Raw genomic sequence first — 22,941 nt, 5'->3', positions numbered from 1 at the left:
CAGGTCAACAGATCAAATAGGAAGAAGCTGTTTTCACTGACGTAGTGCAGCAGCAGCAAATGGGGATTTAACACAAATAAAGAAAAACAGAATCGGCTTCACGTTCAAGCAGCCGACAACTTCTCATAGTGTTCTCTAGACCATGTCTGCATGCAAAGTTATGGTGAGAATTTTCTAAACTGCTGCACTGAAGGAGAAATGACAGCCAAAGAGGACAGGGGGCATCTGGACTTGAACCAGAGACCTCTTGATCTGCAGTCAAATGCTCTACCATTGAGCTATACCCCCAACTGCTGTTTCAGAGCAATGATACGATGAATCCTCATTCCACTTATCGAGCTTTGCATTCTGTCTGCTTTCATCCAAAGTGTGTGTTCGAAATATTGGTGACGACCTTCAATTTATTCCCGTAGATGCACATTTTTCACAATGTCTCTTGACTTTACATTCGATACGCACTGGAAATATTCAGCAGATCAGGATGAAAGATCAAAAGGGAAACTGTGGAAGAATGGACGGCAGAAGAGATTAAGTAACAAATGGGATGATGGTGAAAAACAGAATAAGATATCAATGGAACAACTAAAGGGATAGAATGTGGAAATGTCATTCTGTTTGAACCAGGTCGTACTGCTCTGGGAATATTTTGCTTTTCTGTTTGTTCATGCAGATCACTGCTGCCGCACACTGAAAGATCTCAAATCCTTCCCCTTTGATAAAGAGAATACACACTTCGGTGAGCAAAGGAACACAATTCACACATGAAGAAACATATTCATTTCGTCCTGGAAAACGTTCAGAGGGAGTTCTGGATTTCTCTCGCCTAGATTTTTCCATTGGATTGTTATTGTCTGGATCCCCTTGGACGAGAGCCCGCAGCTATCAGTCCACGATGAAGTGTCATCATTCTATGTACATCAGTCCTCATCTACATTTGGAATCAGTTTTCACAAATAAACTAGGATATTAACAAAGCATAGTGGAGAAGAACTCGGGTTGAGCATTGGCACTGCCGGAGAAATTGAGTGCGAGAGTTCACCCAGGAAAACAGTGAAGTTTCAAAGTAATTGCGCCCGACCTGAACCCTGATATTGAAACACTCATGCTCTTCCGACTGAGATGGCCGAGCATTCAGCTTCTTATCACAGTATTATAACTGCTTGACAGCAATGGGAGCGAAAGTTATTTTACGCAATCACATTTTCCGTTTCTAAGCTGGAACGCCTTCCGAGCATTATCACAGAATCATAGATTTTACAGTGCACACGTAGGCCCATCGAGTCTGCACCGCCTCACGGAAAGAGTACTTTATATAAGCCCACAGCTACTCCCATGCTAATAACCCCAGCTAACATTTTTGGACATTATCATGGAAACCCACGCAGACACAGGGAGAACGTGCATTGCAAACTCCACACGGACAGTGAACCAAGTCGGCAATCCAACCTGCGAAGCATCAGTCCTAAACAATGTACTACATTTCTGCCATTGTGATCCACTTTCCGCAGGATCTTTTCCTGGAGGAAAAATTTTCCCGCTTTGTGCAATCATTTCGAACTTACATTCGGTTACATATATTAATCAAATTGAATTGCAAACGTGACGGACAAGCAATTGGAAAGAAGTCGCTCGGTAACACAAGTTGCGTGGTGGTGTTGTCGGGTTCCCAAAAGTGAGCTTTTCAATTAAATAATGGAACTCAACAGTGAAGACATTCATAAAGTTGCTGTGCCTTTTATTTGTGAGAACAGTAAGAGGTGTTCCAACAGCAGGTTAAAGTCCAACAGGTTTGTTTGGAATCTCCAGCTATCGGAGAGCAGCTCCTTCATCATTTTTTTGGTGATGCACTCGCTCGGGGATGGCGTGCATACTGCTCAAACGTATATCTCACGAATTGCATGGACCAATATTCACCAAACATTGGGTGGTATAAAAGGTGGACTTAATGGACCCGCTGAAAATTATGAATGTGCGATTTGGGACAGGTCAACAGATCAAATAGGAAGAAGCTGTTTTCACTGACGTAGTGCAGCAGCAGCAAATGGGGATTTAACAAAATAAAGAAAAACAGAATCGGCTTCACGTTCAAGCAGCCGATGACTTCTCATAGTGTTCTCCAGACCATGTCTGCATGCAAAGTTATGGTGAGAATTTTCGAAACTTCTGCACTGAAGGAGAAATGGCAGCCAAAGAGGACAGGGGGCATCTGGACTTGAACCAGAGATCTCTTGATCTGCAGTCAAATGCTTTACCACTGAGCTATACCCCCACAAGCTGTTTCAGAGCAATGATACGATGAATCCTCATTCCACTTATCGAGCTTTGTATTCTGTCTGCTTTCATCCAAAGTGTGTGTTCGATATATTGGTGACGACCTTCAATTTATTCCCGTAGATGCACATTTTTCACAATGTCTCTTGACTTTACATTCGATACGCACTGGAAATATTCAGCAGATCAGGATGAAAGATCAAAAGGGAAACTGTGGAAGAATGGACGGCAGAAGAGATTAAGTAACAAATGGGATGATGGTGAAAAACAGAATAAGATATCAATGGAACAACTAAAGGGATAGAATGTGGAAATGTCATTCTGTTTGAACCAGGTCGTACTGCTCTGGGAATATTTTGCTTTTCTGTTTGTTCATGCAGATCACTGCTGCCGCACACTGAAAGATCTCAAATCCTTCCCCTTTGATAAAGAGAATACACACTTCGGTGAGCAAAGGAACACAATTCACACATGAAGAAACATATTCATTTCGTCCTGGAAAACGTTCAGAGGGAGTTCTGGATTTCTCTCGCCTAGATTTTTCCATTGGATTGTTATTGTCTGGATCCCCTTGGACGAGAGCCCGCAGCTATCAGTCCACGATGAAGTGTCATCATTCTATGTACATCAGTCCTCATCTACATTTGGAATCAGTTTTCACAAATAAACTAGGATATTAACAAAGCATAGTGGAGAAGAACTCGGGTTGAGCATTGGCACTGCCGGAGAAATTGAGTGCGAGAGTTCACCCAGGAAAACAGTGAAGTTTCAAAGTAATTGCGCCCGACGTGAACCCTGATATTGAAACACTCATGCTCTTCCGACTGAGATGGCCGAGCATTCAGCTTCTTATCACAGTATTATAACTGCTTGAATGCAATGGGAGCGAAAGTTATTTTACGCAATCACATTTTCCGTTTCTAAGCTGGAACGCCTTCCGAGCATTATCACAGAATCATAGATTTTAAAGTGCACATGTAGGCCCATCGAGTCTGCACCGCCTCACGGAAAGAGTACTTTATATAAGCCCACAGCTACTCCCATCCTAATAACCCCAGCTCACATTTTTGGACATTATCATGGAAACCCACGCAGACACAGGGAGAACGTGCATTGCAAACTCCACACGGACAGTGAACCAAGTCGGCAATCCAACCTGCGAAGCATCAGTCCTAACCAATGTACTACATTTCTGCCATTGTGATCCACTTTCCGCAGGATCTTTTCCTGGAGGAAAAATTTTCCCGCTTTGTGCAATCATTTCGAACTTACATTCGGTTACATATATTAATCAAATTGAATTGCAAACGTGACGGACAAGCAATTGGAAAGAAGTCGCTCGGTAACACAAGTTGCGTGGTGGTGTTGTCGGATTCCCAAAAGTGAGCTTTTCAATTAAATAATGGAACTCAACAGTGAAGACATTCATAAAGTTGCTGTGCCTTTGATTTGTGAGAACAGTAAGAGGTGTTCCAACAGCAGGTTAAAGTCCAACAGGTTTGTTTGGAATCTCCAGCTATCGGAGAGCAGCTCCTTCATCATTTTTTTGGTGATGCACTCGCTCGGGGATGGCGTGCATACTGCTCAAACGTATATCTCACGAATTGCATGGACCAATATTCACCAAACATTGGGTGGTATAAAAGGTGGACTTAATGGACCCGCTGAAAATTATGAATGTGCGATTTGGGACAGGTCAACAGATCAAATAGGAAGAAGCTGTTTTCACTGACGTAGTGCAGCAGCAGCAAATGGGGATTTAACACAAATAAAGAAAAACAGAATCGGCTTCACGTTCAAGCAGCCGATGACTTCTCATAGTGTTCTCCAGACCATGTCTGCATGCAAAGTTATGGTGCAATTTTTTAAACTGCTGCACTGAAGGAGAAATGACAGCCAAAGAGGACAGGGGGCATCTGGACTTGAACCAGAGACCTCTTGATTTGCAGTCAAATGCTCTACCACTGAGCTATACCCCCACAAGCTATTTCAGAGCAATGATACGATGAATCCTCATTCCACTTATCGAGCTTTGTATTCTGTCTGCTTTAGTCCAAAGTGTGTGTTCGATATATTGGTGACGACCTTCAATTTATTCCCGTAGATGCACATTTTTCACAATGTCTCTTGACTTTACATTCGATACGCACTGGAAATATTCAGCAGATCAGGATGAAAGATCAAAAGGGAAACTGTGGAAGAATGGACGGCAGAAGAGATTAAGTAACAAATGGGATGATGGTGAAAAACAGAATAAGATATCAATGGAACAACTAAAGGGATAGAATGTGGAAATGTCATTCTGTTTGAACCAGGTCGTACTGCTCTGGGAATATTTTGCTTTTCTGTTTGTTCATGCAGATCACTGCTGCCGCACACTGAAAGATCTCAAATCCTTGCCCTTTGATCAAGAGAATACACACTTCGGTGAGCAAAGGAACACAATTCACACATGAAGAAACATATTCATTTCGTCCTGGAAAACATTGAGAGGGAGTTCTGGATTTCTCTCGCCTAGATTTTTCCATTGGATTGTTATTGTCTGGATCCCCTTGGACGAGAGCCCGCAGCTATCAGTCCACGATGAAGTGTCATCATTCTATGTACATCAGTCCTCATCTACATTTGGAATCAGTTTTCACAAATAAACTAGGATATTAACAAAGCATAGTGGAGAAGAACTCGGGTTGAGCATTGGCACTGCCGGAGAAATTGAGTGCGAGAGTTCACCCAGGAAAACAGTGAAGTTTCAAAGTAATTGCGCCCGACGTGAACCCTGATATTGAAACACTCATGCTCTTCCCACTGAGATGGCCGAGCATTCAGCTTCTTATCACAGTATTATAACTGCTTGAAAGCAATGGGAGCGAAAGTTATTTTACGCAATCACATTTTCCGTTTCTAAGCTGGAACGCCTTCCGAGCATTATCACAGAATCATAGATTTTACAGTGCACACGTAGGCCCATCGAGTCTGCACCGCCTCACGGAAAGAGTACTTTATATAAGCCCACAGCTACTCCCATGCCAATAACCCCAGCTAACATTTTTGGACATTATCATGGAAACCCACGCAGACACAGGGAGAACGTGCATTGCAAACTCCACACGGACAGTGAACCAAGTCGGCAATCCAACCTGCCAAGCATCAGTCCTAACCAATGTACTACATTTCTGCCATTGTGATCCACTTTCCGCAGGATCTTTTCCTGGAGGAAAAATTTTCCCGCTTTGTGCAATCATTTCGAACTTACATTCGGTTACATATATTAATCAAATTGAATTGCAAACGTGACGGACAAGCAATTGGAAAGAAGTCGCTCGGTAACACAAGTTGCGTGGTGGTGTTGTCGGATTCCCAAAAGTGAGCTTTTCAATTAAATAATGGAACTCAACAGTGAAGACATTCATAAAGTTGCTGTGCCTTTTATTTGTGAGAACAGTAAGAGGTGTTCCAAGAGCAGGTTAAAGTCCAACAGGTTTGTTTGGAATCTCCAGCTATCGGAGAGCAGCTCCTTCATCATCATTTTGGTGATGCACTCGCTCGGGGATGGCGTGCATACTGCTCAAACGTATATCTCACGAATTGCATGGACCAATATTCACCAAAAATTGGGTGGTATAAAAGGTGGACTTAATGGACCCGCTGAAAATTATGAATGTGCGGATTGGGACAGGTCAACAGATCAAATAGGAAGAAGCTGTTTTCACTGACGTAGTGCAGCAGCAGCAAATGGGGATTTAACACAAATAAAGAAAAACAGAATCGGCTTCACGTTCAAGCAGCCGACAACTTCTCATAGTGTTCTCTAGACCATGTCTGCATGCAAAGTTATGGTGAGAATTTTCTAAACTGCTGCACTGAAGGAGAAATGACAGCCAAAGAGGACAGGGGGCATCTGGACTTGAACCAGAGACCTCTTGATCTGCAGTCAAATGCTCTACCATTGAGCTATACCCCCAACTGCTGTTTCAGAGCAATGATACGATGAATCCTCATTCCACTTATCGAGCTTTGCATTCTGTCTGCTTTCATCCAAAGTGTGTGTTCGAAATATTGGTGACGACCTTCAATTTATTCCCGTAGATGCACATTTTTCACAATGTCTCTTGACTTTACATTCGATACGCACTGGAAATATTCAGCAGATCAGGATGAAAGATCAAAAGGGAAACTGTGGAAGAATGGACGGCAGAAGAGATTAAGTAACAAATGGGATGATGGTGAAAAACAGAATAAGATATCAATGGAACAACTAAAGGGATAGAATGTGGAAATGTCATTCTGTTTGAACCAGGTCGTACTGCTCTGGGAATATTTTGCTTTTCTGTTTGTTCATGCAGATCACTGCTGCCGCACACTGAAAGATCTCAAATCCTTCCCCTTTGATAAAGAGAATACACACTTCGGTGAGCAAAGGAACACAATTCACACATGAAGAAACATATTCATTTCGTCCTGGAAAACGTTCAGAGGGAGTTCTGGATTTCTCTCGCCTAGATTTTTCCATTGGATTGTTATTGTCTGGATCCCCTTGGACGAGAGCCCGCAGCTATCAGTCCACGATGAAGTGTCATCATTCTATGTACATCAGTCCTCATCTACATTTGGAATCAGTTTTCACAAATAAACTAGGATATTAACAAAGCATAGTGGAGAAGAACTCGGGTTGAGCATTGGCACTGCCGGAGAAATTGAGTGCGAGAGTTCACCCAGGAAAACAGTGAAGTTTCAAAGTAATTGCGCCCGACCTGAACCCTGATATTGAAACACTCATGCTCTTCCGACTGAGATGGCCGAGCATTCAGCTTCTTATCACAGTATTATAACTGCTTGACAGCAATGGGAGCGAAAGTTATTTTACGCAATCACATTTTCCGTTTCTAAGCTGGAACGCCTTCCGAGCATTATCACAGAATCATAGATTTTACAGTGCACACGTAGGCCCATCGAGTCTGCACCGCCTCACGGAAAGAGTACTTTATATAAGCCCACAGCTACTCCCATGCTAATAACCCCAGCTAACATTTTTGGACATTATCATGGAAACCCACGCAGACACAGGGAGAACGTGCATTGCAAACTCCACACGGACAGTGAACCAAGTCGGCAATCCAACCTGCGAAGCATCAGTCCTAAACAATGTACTACATTTCTGCCATTGTGATCCACTTTCCGCAGGATCTTTTCCTGGAGGAAAAATTTTCCCGCTTTGTGCAATCATTTCGAACTTACATTCGGTTACATATATTAATCAAATTGAATTGCAAACGTGACGGACAAGCAATTGGAAAGAAGTCGCTCGGTAACACAAGTTGCGTGGTGGTGTTGTCGGGTTCCCAAAAGTGAGCTTTTCAATTAAATAATGGAACTCAACAGTGAAGACATTCATAAAGTTGCTGTGCCTTTTATTTGTGAGAACAGTAAGAGGTGTTCCAACAGCAGGTTAAAGTCCAACAGGTTTGTTTGGAATCTCCAGCTATCGGAGAGCAGCTCCTTCATCATTTTTTTGGTGATGCACTCGCTCGGGGATGGCGTGCATACTGCTCAAACGTATATCTCACGAATTGCATGGACCAATATTCACGAAACATTGGCTGGTATAAAAGGTGGACTTAATGGACCAGCTGAAAATTATGAATGTGTGATTTGGGACAGGTCAACAGATCAAATAGGAAGAAGCTGTTTTCACTAACGTAGTGCAGCAGCAGCAAATGGGGATTTAACACAAATAAAGAAAAACAGAATCGGCTTCACATTCAAGCAGCCGATGACTTCTCATAGTGTTCTCCAGACCATGTCTGCATGCAAAGTTAAGGTGAGAATTGTCTAAACTGCTGCACTGAAGGAGCAATGACAGCCAAAGAGGACAGGGGGCATCTGGACTCGAACCAGAGACCTCTTGATCTGCAGTCAAATACTCTACCACTGAGCTATACCCCCACAAGCTGTTTCAGAGCAATGATACGATGAATCCTCATTCCACTTATCGAGCTTTGTATTCTGTCTCCTTTACTCCAAAGTGTGTGTTCGATATATTGGTGACGACCTTCAATTTATTCCCGTAGATGCACATTTTTCACAATGTCTCTTGACTTTACATTCGATACGCACTGGAAATATTCAGCAGGTCAGGATGAAAGATCAAAAGGGAAACTGTGGAAGAATGGACGGCAGAAGAGATTAAGTAACAAATGGGATGATGGTGAAAAACAGAATAAGATATCAATGGAACAACTAAAGGGATAGAATGTGGAAGTGTCATTCTGTTTGAATCAGGTCGCACTGCTCTTGGAATATTTTGTTTTTCTGTTTGTTCATGCAGTTCACTGCTGCCGCACACTGAAATGTCTCAAATTCTTCCCCTCCAATAAAGAGAATACTTATTTCGGTGAGCCAAGGAACACAATTCACACATGAAGAAACATATTCATTTCGTCCTGGAAAACGTTCAGAGGGAGTTCTGGATTTCTCTCGCCTAGATTTTTCCATTGGATTGTTATTGTCTGGATCCCCTTGGACGAGAGCCCGCAGCTATCAGTCCACGATGAAGTGTCATCATTCTATGTACATCAGTCCTCATCTACATTTGGAATCAGTTTTCACAAATAAACTAGGATATTAACAAAGCATAGTGGAGAAGAACTCGGGTTGAGCATTGGCACTGCCGGAGAAATTGAGTGCGAGAGTTCACCCAGGAAAACAGTGAAGTTTCAAAGTAATTGCGCCCGACGTGAACCCTGATATTGAAACACTCATGCTCTTCCCACTGAGATGGCCGAGCATTCAGCTTCTTATCACAGTATTATAACTGCTTGAAAGCAATGGGAGCGAAAGTTATTTTACGCAATCACATTTTCCGTTTCTAAGCTGGAACGCCTTCCGAGCATTATCACAGAATCATAGATTTTACAGTGCACACGTAGGCCCATCGAGTCTGCACCGCCTCACGGAAAGAGTACTTTATATAAGCCCACAGCTACTCCCATGCCAATAACCCCAGCTAACATTTTTGGACATTATCATGGAAACCCACGCAGACACAGGGAGAACGTGCATTGCAAACTCCACACGGACAGTGAACCAAGTCGGCAATCCAACCTGCCAAGCATCAGTCCTAACCAATGTACTACATTTCTGCCATTGTGATCCACTTTCCGCAGGATCTTTTCCTGGAGGAAAAATTTTCCCGCTTTGTGCAATCATTTCGAACTTACATTCGGTTACATATATTAATCAAATTGAATTGCAAACGTGACGGACAAGCAATTGGAAAGAAGTCGCTCGGTAACACAAGTTGCGTGGTGGTGTTGTCGGATTCCCAAAAGTGAGCTTTTCAATTAAATAATGGAACTCAACAGTGAAGACATTCATAAAGTTGCTGTGCCTTTTATTTGTGAGAACAGTAAGAGGTGTTCCAAGAGCAGGTTAAAGTCCAACAGGTTTGTTTGGAATCTCCAGCTATCGGAGAGCAGCTCCTTCATCATCATTTTGGTGATGCACTCGCTCGGGGATGGCGTGCATACTGCTCAAACGTATATCTCACGAATTGCATGGACCAATATTCACCAAAAATTGGGTGGTATAAAAGGTGGACTTAATGGACCCGCTGAAAATTATGAATGTGCGGATTGGGACAGGTCAACAGATCAAATAGGAAGAAGCTGTTTTCACTGACGTAGTGCAGCAGCAGCAAATGGGGATTTAACACAAATAAAGAAAAACAGAATCGGCTTCACGTTCAAGCAGCCGACAACTTCTCATAGTGTTCTCCAGACCATGTCTGCATGCAAAGTTATGGTGAGAATTTTCTAAACTGCTGCACTGAAGGAGAAATGACAGCCAAAGAGGACAGGGGGGATCTGGACTTGAACCAGAGACCTATTGATCTGCAGTCAAATGCTCTACCACTGAGCTATACCCCCAACAGCTGTTTCAGAGCAATGATACGATGAATCCTCATTCCACTTATCGAGCTTTGCATTCTGTCTGCTTTCATCCAAAGTGTGTGTTCGAAATATTGGTGACGACCTTCAATTTATTCCCGTAGATGCACATTTTTCACAATGTCTCTTGACTTTACATTCGATACGCACTGGAAATATTCAGCAGATCAGGATGAAAGATCAAAAGGGAAACTGTGGAAGAATGGACGGCAGAAGAGATTAAGTAACAAATGGGATGATGGTGAAAAACAGAATAAGATATCAATGGAACAACTAAAGGGATAGAATGTGGAAATGTCATTCTGTTTGAACCAGGTCGTACTGCTCTGGGAATATTTTGCTTTTCTGTTTGTTCATGCAGATCACTGCTGCCGCACACTGAAAGATCTCAAATCCTTCCCCTTTGATAAAGAGAATACACACTTCGGTGAGCAAAGGAACACAATTCACACATGAAGAAACATATTCATTTCGTCCTGGAAAACGTTCAGAGGGAGTTCTGGATTTCTCTCGCCTAGATTTTTCCATTGGATTGTTATTGTCTGGATCCCCTTGGACGAGAGCCCGCAGCTATCAGTCCACGATGAAGTGTCATCATTCTATGTACATCAGTCCTCATCTACATTTGGAATCAGTTTTCACAAATAAACTAGGATATTAACAAAGCATAGTGGAGAAGAACTCGGGTTGAGCATTGGCACTGCTGGAGAAATTGAGTGCGAGAGTTCACCCAGGAAAACAGTGAAGTTTCAAAGTAATTGCGCCCGACCTGAACCCTGATATTGAAACACTCATGCTCTTCCGACTGAGATGGCCGAGCATTCAGCTTCTTATCACAGTATTATAACTGCTTGACAGCAATGGGAGCGAAAGTTATTTTACGCAATCACATTTTCCGTTTCTAAGCTGGAACGCCTTCCGAGCATTATCACAGAATCATAGATTTTACAGTGCACACGTAGGCCCATCGAGTCTGCACCGCCTCACGGAAAGAGTACTTTATATAAGCCCACAGCTACTCCCATGCTAATAACCCCAGCTAACATTTTTGGACATTATCATGGAAACCCACGCAGACACAGGGAGAACGTGCATTGCAAACTCCACACGGACAGTGAACCAAGTCGGCAATCCAACCTGCGAAGCATCAGTCCTAACCAATGTACTACATTTCTGCCATTGTGATCCACTTTCCGCAGGATCTTTTCCTGGAGGAAAAATTTTCCCGCTTTGTGCAATCATTTCGAACTTACATTCGGTTACATATATTAATCAAATTGAATTGCAAATGTGACGGACAAGCAATTGGAAAGAAGTCGCTCGGTAACACAAGTTGCGTGGTGGTGTTGTCGGATTCCCAAAAGTGAGCTTTTCAATTAAATAATGGAACTCAACAGTGAAGACATTCATAAAGTTGCTGTGCCTTTTATTTGTGAGAACAGTAAGAGGTGTTCCAACAGCAGGTTAAAGTCCAACAGGTTTGTTTGGAATCTCCAGCTATCGGAGAGCAGCTCCTTCATCATTTTTTTGGTGATGCACTCGCTCGGGGATGGCGTGCATACTGCTCAAACGTATATCTCACGAATTGCATGGACCAATATTCACCAAACATTGGGTGGTATAAAAGGTGGACTTAATGGACCCGCTGAAAATTATGAATGTGCGATTTGGGACAGGTCAACAGATCAAATAGGAAGAAGCTGTTTTCACTGACGTAGTGCAGCAGCAGCAAATGGGGATTTAACACAAATAAAGAAAAACAGAATCGGCTTCACGTTCAAGCAGCCGATGACTTCTCATAGTGTTCTCCAGACCATGTCTGCATGCAAAGTTATGGTGAGAATTTTCGAAACTTCTGCACTGAAGGAGAAATGACAGCCAAAGAGGACAGGGGGCATCTGGACTCAAACCAGAGACCTCTTGACTCGAACCAGAGACCTGTTGATCTGCAGTCAAATGCTCTACCACTGAGCTATACCCTCACAAGCTGTTTCAGAGCAATGATACGATGAATCCTCATTCCACTTATCGAGCTTTGTATTCTGTCTGCTTTCATCCAAAGTGTGTGTTCGATATATTGGTGACGACCTTCAATTTATTCCCGTAGATGCACATTTTTCACAATGTCTCTTGACTTTACATTCGATACGCACTGGAAATATTCAGCAGATCAGGATGAAAGATCAAAAGGGAAACTGTGGAAGAATGGACGGCAGAAGAGATTAAGTAACAAATGGGATGATGGTGAAAAACAGAATAAGATATCAATGGAACAACTAAAGGGATAGAATGTGGAAATGTCATTCTGTTTGAACCAGGTCGTACTGCTCTGGGAATATTTTGCTTTTCTGTTTGTTCATGCAGATCACTGCTGCCGCACACTGAAAGATCTCAAATCCTTCCCCTTTGATAAAGAGAATACACACTTCGGTGAGCAAAGGAACACAATTCACACATGAAGAAACATATTCATTTCGTCCTGGAAAACGTTCAGAGGGAGTTCTGGATTCCTCTCGCCTAGATTTTTCCATTGGATTGTTATTGTCTGGATCCCCTTGGACGAGAGCCCGCAGCTATCAGTCCACGATGAAGTGTCATCATTCTATGTACATCAGTCCTCATCTACATTTGGAATCAGTTTTCACAAATAAACTAGGATATTAACAAAGCATAGTGGAGAAGAACTCGGGTTGAGCATTGGCACTGCCGGAGAAATTGAGTGCGAGAGTTCACCCAGGAAAACAGTGAAGTTTCAAAGTAATTGCGCCCGACGTGAACCCTGATATTGAAACACTCATGCTCTTCCGACTGAGATGGCCGAGCATTCAGCTTCTTATCACAGTATTATAACTGCTTGAATGCAATGGGAGCGAAAGTTATTTTACGCAATCACATTTTCCGTTTCTAAGCTGGAACGCCTTCCGAGCATTATCACAGAATCATAGATTTTAAAGTGCACATGTAGGCCCATCGAGTCTGCACCGCCTCACGGAAAGAGTACTTTATATAAGCCCACAGCTACTCCCATCCTAATAACCCCAGCTCACATTTTTGGACATTATCATGGAAACCCACGCAGACACAGGGAGAACGTGCATTGCAAACTCCACACGGACAGTGAACCAAGTCGGCAATCCAACCTGCCAAGCATCAGTCCGAACCAATGTACTACATTTCTGCCATTGTGATCCACTTTCCGCAGGATCTTTTCCTGGAGGAAAAATTTTCCCGCTTTGTGCAATCATTTCGAACTTACATTCGGTTACATATATTAATCAAATTGAATTGCAAACGTGACGGACAAGCAATTGGAAAGAAGTCGCTCGGTAACACAAGTTGCGTGGTGGTGTTGTCGGATTCCCAAAAGTGAGCTTTTCAATTAAATAATGGAACTCAACAGTGAAGACATTCATAAAGTTGCTGTGCCTTTGATTTGTGAGAACAGTAAGAGGTGTTCCAACAGCAGGTTAAAGTCCAACAGGTTTGTTTGGAATCTCCAGCTATCGGAGAGCAGCTCCTTCATCATTTTTTTGGTGATGCACTCGCTCGGGGATGGCGTGCATACTGCTCAAACGTATATCTCACGAATTGCATGGACCAATATTCACCAAACATTGGGTGGTATAAAAGGTGGACTTAATGGACCCGCTGAAAATTATGAATGTGCGATTTGGGACAGGTCAACAGATCAAATAGGAAGAAGCTGTTTTCACTGACGTAGTGCAGCAGCAGCAAATGGGGATTTAACACAAATAAAGAAAAACAGAATCGGCTTCACGTTCAAGCAGCCGATGACTTCTCATAGTGTTCTCCAGACCATGTCTGCATGCAAAGTTGTGGTGAGAATTTTCTAAACTGCTGCACTGAAGGAGAAATGACAGCCAAAGAGGACAGGGGGCATCTGGACTTGAACCAGAGACCTCTTGATCTGCAGTCAAATGCTCTACCACTGAGCTATACCCCCACAAGCTGTTTCAGAGCAATGATACGATGAATCCTCATTCCACTTATCGAGCTTTGTATTCTGTCTGCTTTAGTCCAAAGTGTGTGTTCGATATATTGGTGACGACCTTCAATTTATTCCCGTAGATGCACATTTTTCACAATGTCTCTTGACTTTACATTCGATACGCACTGGAAATATTCAGCAGATCAGGATGAAAGATCAAAAGGGAAACTGTGGAAGAATGGACGGCAGAAGAGATTAAGTAACAAATGGGATGATGGTGAAAAACAGAATAAGATATCAATGGAACAACTAAAGGGATAGAATGTGGAAATGTCATTCTGTTTGAACCAGGTCGTACTGCTCTGGGAATATTTTGCTTTTCTGTTTGTTCATGCAGATCACTGCTGCCGCACACTGAAAGATCTCAAATCCTTCCCCTTTGATAAAGAGAATACACACTTCGGTGAGCAAAGGAACACAATTCACACATGAAGAAACATATTCATTTCGTCCTGGAAAACGTTCAGAGGGAGTTCTGGATTTCTCTCGCCTAGATTTTTCCATTGGATTGTTATTGTCTGGATCCCCTTGGACGAGAGCCCGCAGCTATCAGTCCACGATGAAGTGTCATCATTCTATGTACATCAGTCCTCATCTACATTTGGAATCAGCTTTCACAAATAAACTAGGATATTAACAAAGCATAGTGGAGAAGAACTCGGGTTGAGCATTGGCACTGCCGGAGAAATTGAGTGCGAGAGTTCACCCAGGAAAACAGTGAAGTTTCAAAGTAATTGCGCCCGACGTGAACCCTGATATTGAAACACTCATGCTCTTCCCACTGAGATGGCCGAGCATTCAGCTTCTTATCACAGTATTATAACTGCTTGAAAGCAATGGGAGCGAAAGTTATTTTACGCAATCACATTTTCCGTTTCTAAGCTGGAACGCCTTCCGAGCATTATCACAGAATCATAGATTTTACAGTGCACACGTAGGCCCATCGAGTCTGCACCGCCTCACGGAAAGAGTACTTTATATAAGCCCACAGCTACTCCCATGCCAATAACCCCAGCTAACATTTTTGGACATTATCATGGAAACCCACGCAGACACAGGGAGAACGTGCATTGCACACTCCACACGGACAGTGAACCAAGTCGGCAATCCAACCTGCCAAGCATCAGTCCTAACCAATGTACTACATTTCTGCCATTGTGATCCACTTTCCGCAGGATCTTTTCCTGGAGGAAAAATTTTCCCGCTTTGTGCAATCATTTCGAACTTACATTCGGTTACATATATTAATCAAATTGAATTGCAAACGTGACGGACAAGCAATTGGAAAGAAGTCGCTCGGTAACACAAGTTGCGTGGTGGTGTTGTCGGATTCCCAAAAGAGAGCTTTTCAATTAAATAATGGAACTCAACAGTGAAGACATTCATAAAGTTGCTGTGCCTTTGATTTGTGAGAACAGTAAGAGGTGTTCCAACAGCAGGTTAAAGTCCAACAGGTTTGTTTGGAATCTCCAGCTATCGGAGAGCAGCTCCTTCATCATTTTTTTGGTGATGCACTCGCTCGGGGATGGCGTGCATACTGCTCAAACGTATATCTCACGAATTGCATGGACCAATATTCACCAAAAATTGGGTGGTATAAAAGGTGGACTTAATGGACCTGCTGAAAATTATGAATGTGCGGTTTGGGACAGGTCAACAGATCAAATAGGAAGAAGCTGTTTTCACTGACGTAGTGCAGCAGCAGCAAATGGGGATTTAACAAAATAAAGAAAAACAGAATCGGCTTCACGTTCAAGCAGCCGATGACGTCTCATCGTGTTCTCCAGACTATGTCTGCATGCAAAGTTGTGGTGAGAATTTTCTAAACTGCTGCACTGAAGGAGAAATGACAGCCAAAGAGGACAGGGGGCATCTGGACTTGAACCAGAGACCTCTTGATCTGCAGTCAAATGCTCTACCACTGAGCTATACCCCCACAAGCTGTTTCAGAGCAATGATACGATGAATCCTCATTCCACTTATCGAGCTTTGTATTCTGTCTGCTTTAGTCCAAAGTGTGTGTTCGATATATTGGTGACGACCTTCAATTTATTCCCGTAGATGCACATTTTTCACAATGTCTCTTGACTTTACATTCGATACGCACTGGAAATATTCAGCAGATCAGGATGAAAGATCAAAAGGGAAACTGTGGAAGAATGGACGGCAGAAGAGATTAAGTAACAAATGGGATGATGGTGAAAAACAGAATAAGATATCAATGGAACAACTAAAGGGATAGAATGTGGAAATGTCATTCTGTTTGAACCAGGTCGTACTGCTCTGGGAATATTTTGCTTTTCTGTTTGTTCATGCAGATCACTGCTGCCGCACACTGAAAGATCTCAAATCCTTCCCCTTTGATAAAGAGAATACACACTTCGGTGAGCAAAGGAACACAATTCACACATGAAGAAACATATTCATTTCGTCCTGGAAAACGTTCAGAGGGAGTTCTGGATTTCTCTCGCCTAGATTTTTCCATTGGATTGTTATTGTCTGGATCCCCTTGGACGAGAGCCCGCAGCTATCAGTCCACGATGAAGTGTCATCATTCTATGTACATCAGTCCTCATCTACATTTGGAATCAGTTTTCACAAATAAACTAGGATATTAACAAAGCATAGTGGAGAAGAACTCGGGTTGAGCATTGGCACTGCCGGAGAAATTGAGTGCGAGAGTTCACCCAGGAAAACAGTGAAGTTTCAAAGTAATTGCGCACGACGTGAACCCTGATATTGAAACACTCATGCTCTTCCCACTGAGATGGCCGAGCATTCAGCTTCTTATAACAGTATTATAACTGCTTGAAAGCAATGGGAGCGAAAGTTATTTTACGCAATCACATTTTCCGTTTCTAAGCTGGAACGCCTTCCGAGCATTATCACAGAATCATAGATTTTACAGTGCACACGTAGGCCCATCGAGTCTGCACCGCCTCACGGAAAGAGTACTTTATATAAGCCCACAGCTACTCCCATGCCAATAACCCCAGCTAACATTTTTGGACATTATCATGGAAATCCACGCAGACACAGGGAGAACGTGCATTGCAAACTCCGCACGGACAGTGAACCAAGTCGGCAATCCAACCTGCCAAGCATCAGTCCTAACCAATGTACTACATTTCTGCCATTGTGATCCACTTTCCGCAGGATCTTTTCCTGGAGGAAAAATTTTCCCGCTTTGTGCAATCATTTCGAACTTACATTCGGTTACATATATTAATCAAATTGAATTGCAAACGTGACGGACAAGCAATTGGAAAGAAGTCGCTCGGTAACACAAGTTGCGTGGTGGTGTTGTCGGATTCCCAAAAGTGAGCTTTTCAATTAAATAATGGAACTCAACAGTGAAGACATTCATAAAGTTGTTGTGCCTTTTATTTGTGAGAACAGTAAGAGGTGTTCCAACAGCAGGTTAAAGTCCAACAGGTTTGTTTGGAATCTCCAGCTATCGGAGAGCAGCTCCTTCATCATTTTTTTGGTGATGCACTCGCTCGGGGACGGCGTGCATACTGCTCAAACGTATATCTCACGAATTGCATGGACCAATATTCACCAAACATTGGGTGGTATAAAAGGTGGACTTAATGGACCCGCTGAAAATTATGAATGTGCGATTTGGGACAGGTCAACAGATCAAATAGGAAGAAGCTGTTTTCACTGACGTAGTGCAGCAGCAGCAAATGGGGATTTAACACAAATAAAGAAAAACAGAATCGGCTTCACGTTCAAGCAGCCGATGACTTCTCATAGTGTTCTCCAGACCATGTCTGCATGCAAAGTTATAGTGAGAATTTTCTAAACTGCTGCACTGAAGGAGAAATGACAGCCAAAGAGGACAGGGGGAATCTGGACTTGAACCAGAGACCTCTTGATCTGCAGTCAAATGCTCTACCACTGAGCTATACCCCCACAAGCTGTTTCAGAGCAATGATACGATGAATCCTCATTCCACTTATCGAGCTTTGTATTCTGTCTGCTTTCATCCAAAGTGTGTGTTCGATATATTGGTGACGACCTTCAATTTATTCCCGTAGATGCACATTTTTCACAATGTCTCTTGACTTTACATTCGATACGCACTGGAAATATTCAGCAGATCAGGATGAAAGATCAAAAGGGAAATTGTGGAAGAATGGACGGCAGAAGAGATTAAGTAACAAATGGGATGATGGTGAAAAACAGAATAAGATATCAATGGAACAACTAAAGGGATAGAATGTGGAAATGTCATTCTGTTTGAACCAGGTCGTACTGCTCTGGGAATATTTTGCTTTTCTGTTTGTTCATGCAGATCACTGCTGCCGCACACTGAAAGATCTCAAATCCTTCCCCTTTGATAAAGAGAATACACACTTCGGTGAGCAAAGGAACACAATTCACACATGAAGAAACATATTCATTTCGTCCTGGAAAACGTTCAGAGGGAGTTCTGGATTTCTCTCGCCTAGATTTTTCCATTGGATTGTTATTGTCTGGATCCCCTTGGACGAGAGCCCGCAGCTATCAGTCCACGATGAAGTGTCATCATTCTATGTACATCAGTCCTCATCTACATTTGGAATCAGTTTTCACAAATAAACTAGGATATTAACAAAGCATAGTGGAGAAGAACTCGGGTTGAGCATTGGCACTGCCGGAGAAATTGAGTGCGAGAGTTCACCCAGGAAAACAGTGAAGTTTCAAAGTAATTGCGCCCGACGTGAACCCTGATATTGAAACACTCATGCTCTTCCGACTGAGATGGCCGAGCATTCAGCTTCTTATCACAGTATTATAACTGCTTGAAAGCAATGGGAGCGAAAGTTATTTTACGCAATCACATTTTCCGTTTCTAAGCTGGAACGCCTTCCGAGCATTATCACAGAATCATAGATTTTACAGTGCACACGTAGGCCCATCGAGTCTGCACCGCCTCACGGAAAGAGTACTTTATATAAGCCCACAGCTACTCCCATGCCAATAACCCCAGCTAACATTTTTGGACATTATCATGGAAACCCACGCAGACACAGGGAGAACGTGCATTGCAAACTCCACACGGACAGTGAACCAAGTCGGCAATCCAACCTGCCAAGCATCAGTCCTAACCAATGTACTACATTTCTGCCATTGTGATCCACTTTCCGCAGGATCTTTTCCTGGAGGAAAAATTTTCCCGCTTTGTGCAATCATTTCGAACTTACATTCGGTTACATATATTAATCAAATTGAATTGCAAACGTGACGGACAAGCAATTGGAAAGAAGTCGCTCGGTAACACAAGTTGCGTGGTGGTGTTGTCGGATTCCCAAAAGTGAGCTTTTCAATTAAATAATGGAACTCAACAGTGAAGACATTCATAAAGTTGCTGTGCCTTTTATTTGTGAGAACAGTAAGAGGTGTTCCAACAGCAGGTTAAAGTCCAACAGGTTTGTTTGGAATCTCCAGCTATCGGAGAGCAGCTCCTTCATCATTTTTTTGGTGATGCACTCGCTCGGGGATGGCGTGCATACTGCTCAAACGTATATCCCACGAATTGCATGGACCAATATTCACCAAAAATTGGGTGGTATAAAAGGTGGACTTAATGGACCTGCTGAAAATTATGAATGTGCGGTTTGGGACAGGTCAACAGATCAAATAGGAAGAAGCTGTTTTCACTGACGTAGTGCAGCAGCAGCAAATGGGGATTTAACAAAATAAAGAAAAACAGAATCGGCTTCACGTTCAAGCAGCCGATGACTTCTCATCGTGTTCTCCAGACCATGTCTGCATGCAAAGTTGTGGTGAGAATTTTCTAAACTGCTGCACTGAAGGAGAAATGACAGCCAAAGAGGACAGGGGGCATCTGGACTTGAACCAGAGACCTCTTGATCTGCAGTCAAATGCTCTACCACTGAGCTATACCCCCACAAGCTGTTTCAGAGCAATGATACGATGAATCCTCATTCCACTTATCGAGCTTTGTATTCTGTCTGCTTTCGTCCAAAGTGTGTGTTCGATATATTGGTGACGACCTTCAATTTATTCCCGCAGAAGCACATTTTTCACAATGTCTCTTGACTTTACATTCGATACGCACTGGAAATATTCAGCAGATCAGGATGAAAGATCAAAAGGGAAACTGTGGAAGAATGGACGGCAGAAGAGATTAAGTAACAAATGGGATGATGGTGAAAAACAGAATAAGATATCAATGGAACAACTAAAGGGATAGAATGTGGAAATGTCATTCTGTTTGAACCAGGTCGTACTGCTCTGGGAATATTTTGCTTTTCTGTTTGTTCATGCAGATCACTGCTGCCGCACACTGAAAGATCTCAAATCCTTCCCCTTTGATAAAGAGAATACACACTTCGGTGAGCAAAGGAACACAATTCACACATGAAGAAACATATTCATTTCGTCCTGGAAAACGTTCAGAGGGAGTTCTGGATTTCTCTCGCCTAGATTTTTCCATTGGATTGTTATTGTCTGGATCCCCTTGGACGAGAGCCCGCAGCTATCAGTCCACGCTGAAGTGACATCATTCTATGTACATCAGTCCTCATCTACATTTGGAATCAGTTTTCACAAATAAACTAGGATATTAACAAAGCATAGTGGAGAAGAACTCGGGTTGAGCATTGGCACTGCCGGAGAAATTGAGTGCGAGAGTTCACCCAGGAAAACAGTGAAGTTTCAAAGTAATTGCGCCCGACGTGAACCCTGATATTGAAACACTCATGCTCTTCCCACTGAGATGGCCGAGCATTCAGCTTCTTATCACAGTATTATAACTGCTTGAAAGCAATGGGAGCGAAAGTTATTTTACGCAATCACATTTTCCGTTTCTAAGCTGGAACGCCTTCCGAGCATTATCACAGAATCATAGATTTTACAGTGCACACGTAGGCCCATCGAGTCTGCACCGCCTCACGGAAAGAGTACTTTATATAAGCCCACAGCTACTCCCATGCCAATAACCCCAGCTAACATTTTTGGACATTATCATGGAAACCCACGCAGACACAGGGAGAACGTGCATTGCAAACTCCACACGGACAGTGAACCAAGTCGGCAATCCAACCTGCCAAGCATCAGTCCTAACCAATGTACTACATTTCTGCCATTGTGATCCACTTTCCGCAGGATCTTTTCCTGGAGGAAAAATTTTCCCGCTTTGTGCAATCATTTCGAACTTACATTCGGTTACATATATTAATCAAATTGAATTGCAAACGTGACGGACAAGCAATTGGAAAGAAGTCGCTCGGTAACACAAGTTGCGTGGTGGTGTTGTCGGATTCCCAAAAGTGAGCTTTTCAATTAAATAATGGAATTCAACAGTGAAGACATTCATAAAGTTGCTGTGCCTTTTATTTGTGAGAACAGTAAGAGGTGTTCCAACAGCAGGTTAAAGTCCAACAGGTTTGTTTGGAATCTCCAGCTATCGGAGAGCAGCTCCTTCATCATTTTTTTGGTGATGCACTCGCTCGGGGATGGCGTGCATACTGCTCAAACGTATATCCCACGAATTGCATGGACCAATATTCACCAAAAATTGGGTGGTATAAAAGGTGGACTTAATGGACCTGCTGAAAATTATGAATGTGCGGTTTGGGACAGGTCAACAGATCAAATAGGAAGAAGCTGTTTTCACTGACATAATGCAGCAGCAGCAAATGGGGATTTAACAAAATAAAGAAAAACAGAATCGGCTTCACGTTCAAGCAGCCGATGACTTCTCATCGTGTTCTCCAGACCATGTCTGCACGCAAAGTTGTGGTGAGAATTTTCTAAACTGCTGCACTGAAGGAGAAATGACAGCCAAAGTGGACAGGGGGCATCTGGACTTGAACCAGAGACCTCTTGATCTGCAGTCAAATGCTCTACCACTGAGCTATACCCCCAACTGCTGTTTCAGAGCAATGATACGATGAATCCTCATTCCACTTATCGAGCTTTGTATTCTGTCTGCTTTCGTCCAAAGTGTGTGTTCGATATATTGGTGACGACCTTCAATTTATTCCCGCAGATGCACATTTTTCACAATGTCTCTTGACTTTACATTCGATACGCACTGGAAATATTCAGCAGATCAGGATGAAAGATCAAAAGGGAAACTGTGGAAGAATGGACGGCAGAAGAGATTAAGTAACAAATGGGATGATGGTGAAAAACAGAATAAGATATCAATGGAACAACTAAAGGGATAGAATGTGGAAATGTCATTCTGTTTGAACCAGGTCGTACTGCTCTGGGAATATTTTGCTTTTCTGTTTGTTCATGCAGATCACTGCTGCCGCACACTGAAAGATCTCAAATCCTTCCCCTTTGATAAAGAGAATACACACTTCGGTGAGCAAAGGAACACAATTCACACATGAAGAAACATATTCATTTCGTCCTGGAAAACGTTCAGAGGGAGTTCTGGATTTCTCTCGCCTCGATTTTTCCATTGGATTGTTATTGTCTGGATCCCCTTGGACGAGAGCCCGCAGCTATCAGTCCACGCTGAAGTGTCATCATTCTATGTACATCAGTCCTCATCTACATTTGGAATCAGTTTTCACAAATAAACTAGGATATTAACAAAGCATAGTGGAGAAGAACTCGGGTTGAGCATTGGCACTGCCGGAGAAATTGAGTGCGAGAGTTCACCCAGGAAAACAGTGAAGTTTCAAAGTAATTGCGCCCGACGTGAACCCTGATATTGAAACACTCATGCTCTTCCCACTGAGATGG

At 42.8% G+C, this 22,941-nt stretch overlaps 11 non-coding genes across 11 annotated transcripts; all 11 read right to left on the bottom strand.

Moving 5' to 3' along the window:
* Window positions 1-216: 216 nt before the first annotated feature.
* Window positions 217-288, bottom strand: trnac-gca (transfer RNA cysteine (anticodon GCA)). Its single transcript has one exon. It is a non-coding gene; the product is annotated as a tRNA-Cys (tRNA).
* A 1,909-nt stretch (window positions 289-2,197) lies between these two features.
* Window positions 2,198-2,269, bottom strand: trnac-gca (transfer RNA cysteine (anticodon GCA)). Its single transcript has one exon. It is a non-coding gene; the product is annotated as a tRNA-Cys (tRNA).
* Window positions 2,270-4,178: 1,909 nt separating this feature from the next.
* Window positions 4,179-4,250, bottom strand: trnac-gca (transfer RNA cysteine (anticodon GCA)). The gene has a single exon. It is a non-coding gene; the product is annotated as a tRNA-Cys (tRNA).
* A 1,910-nt stretch (window positions 4,251-6,160) lies between these two features.
* On the bottom strand, window positions 6,161-6,232 carry trnac-gca (transfer RNA cysteine (anticodon GCA)). Its single transcript has one exon. It is a non-coding gene; the product is annotated as a tRNA-Cys (tRNA).
* Window positions 6,233-8,142: 1,910 nt separating this feature from the next.
* On the bottom strand, window positions 8,143-8,214 carry trnac-gca (transfer RNA cysteine (anticodon GCA)). The gene has a single exon. It is a non-coding gene; the product is annotated as a tRNA-Cys (tRNA).
* Window positions 8,215-10,124: 1,910 nt separating this feature from the next.
* trnac-gca (transfer RNA cysteine (anticodon GCA)) lies at window positions 10,125-10,196 on the bottom strand. Its single transcript has one exon. It is a non-coding gene; the product is annotated as a tRNA-Cys (tRNA).
* A 3,913-nt stretch (window positions 10,197-14,109) lies between these two features.
* Window positions 14,110-14,181, bottom strand: trnac-gca (transfer RNA cysteine (anticodon GCA)). The gene has a single exon. It is a non-coding gene; the product is annotated as a tRNA-Cys (tRNA).
* A 1,909-nt stretch (window positions 14,182-16,090) lies between these two features.
* Window positions 16,091-16,162, bottom strand: trnac-gca (transfer RNA cysteine (anticodon GCA)). The gene has a single exon. It is a non-coding gene; the product is annotated as a tRNA-Cys (tRNA).
* Window positions 16,163-18,072: 1,910 nt separating this feature from the next.
* Window positions 18,073-18,144, bottom strand: trnac-gca (transfer RNA cysteine (anticodon GCA)). The gene has a single exon. It is a non-coding gene; the product is annotated as a tRNA-Cys (tRNA).
* Window positions 18,145-20,053: 1,909 nt separating this feature from the next.
* On the bottom strand, window positions 20,054-20,125 carry trnac-gca (transfer RNA cysteine (anticodon GCA)). The gene has a single exon. It is a non-coding gene; the product is annotated as a tRNA-Cys (tRNA).
* A 1,909-nt stretch (window positions 20,126-22,034) lies between these two features.
* trnac-gca (transfer RNA cysteine (anticodon GCA)) lies at window positions 22,035-22,106 on the bottom strand. The gene has a single exon. It is a non-coding gene; the product is annotated as a tRNA-Cys (tRNA).
* Between the last annotated feature and the right edge of the window lie 835 nt (window positions 22,107-22,941).

This window comes from Scyliorhinus torazame, chromosome 5 (genome assembly GCF_047496885.1).
Source record: "Scyliorhinus torazame isolate Kashiwa2021f chromosome 5, sScyTor2.1, whole genome shotgun sequence".
In the NCBI taxonomy this organism is placed as follows: Eukaryota; Metazoa; Chordata; class Chondrichthyes; order Carcharhiniformes; family Scyliorhinidae; genus Scyliorhinus; species Scyliorhinus torazame.
This window is presented reverse-complemented; position numbering and strand designations above follow the sequence as displayed.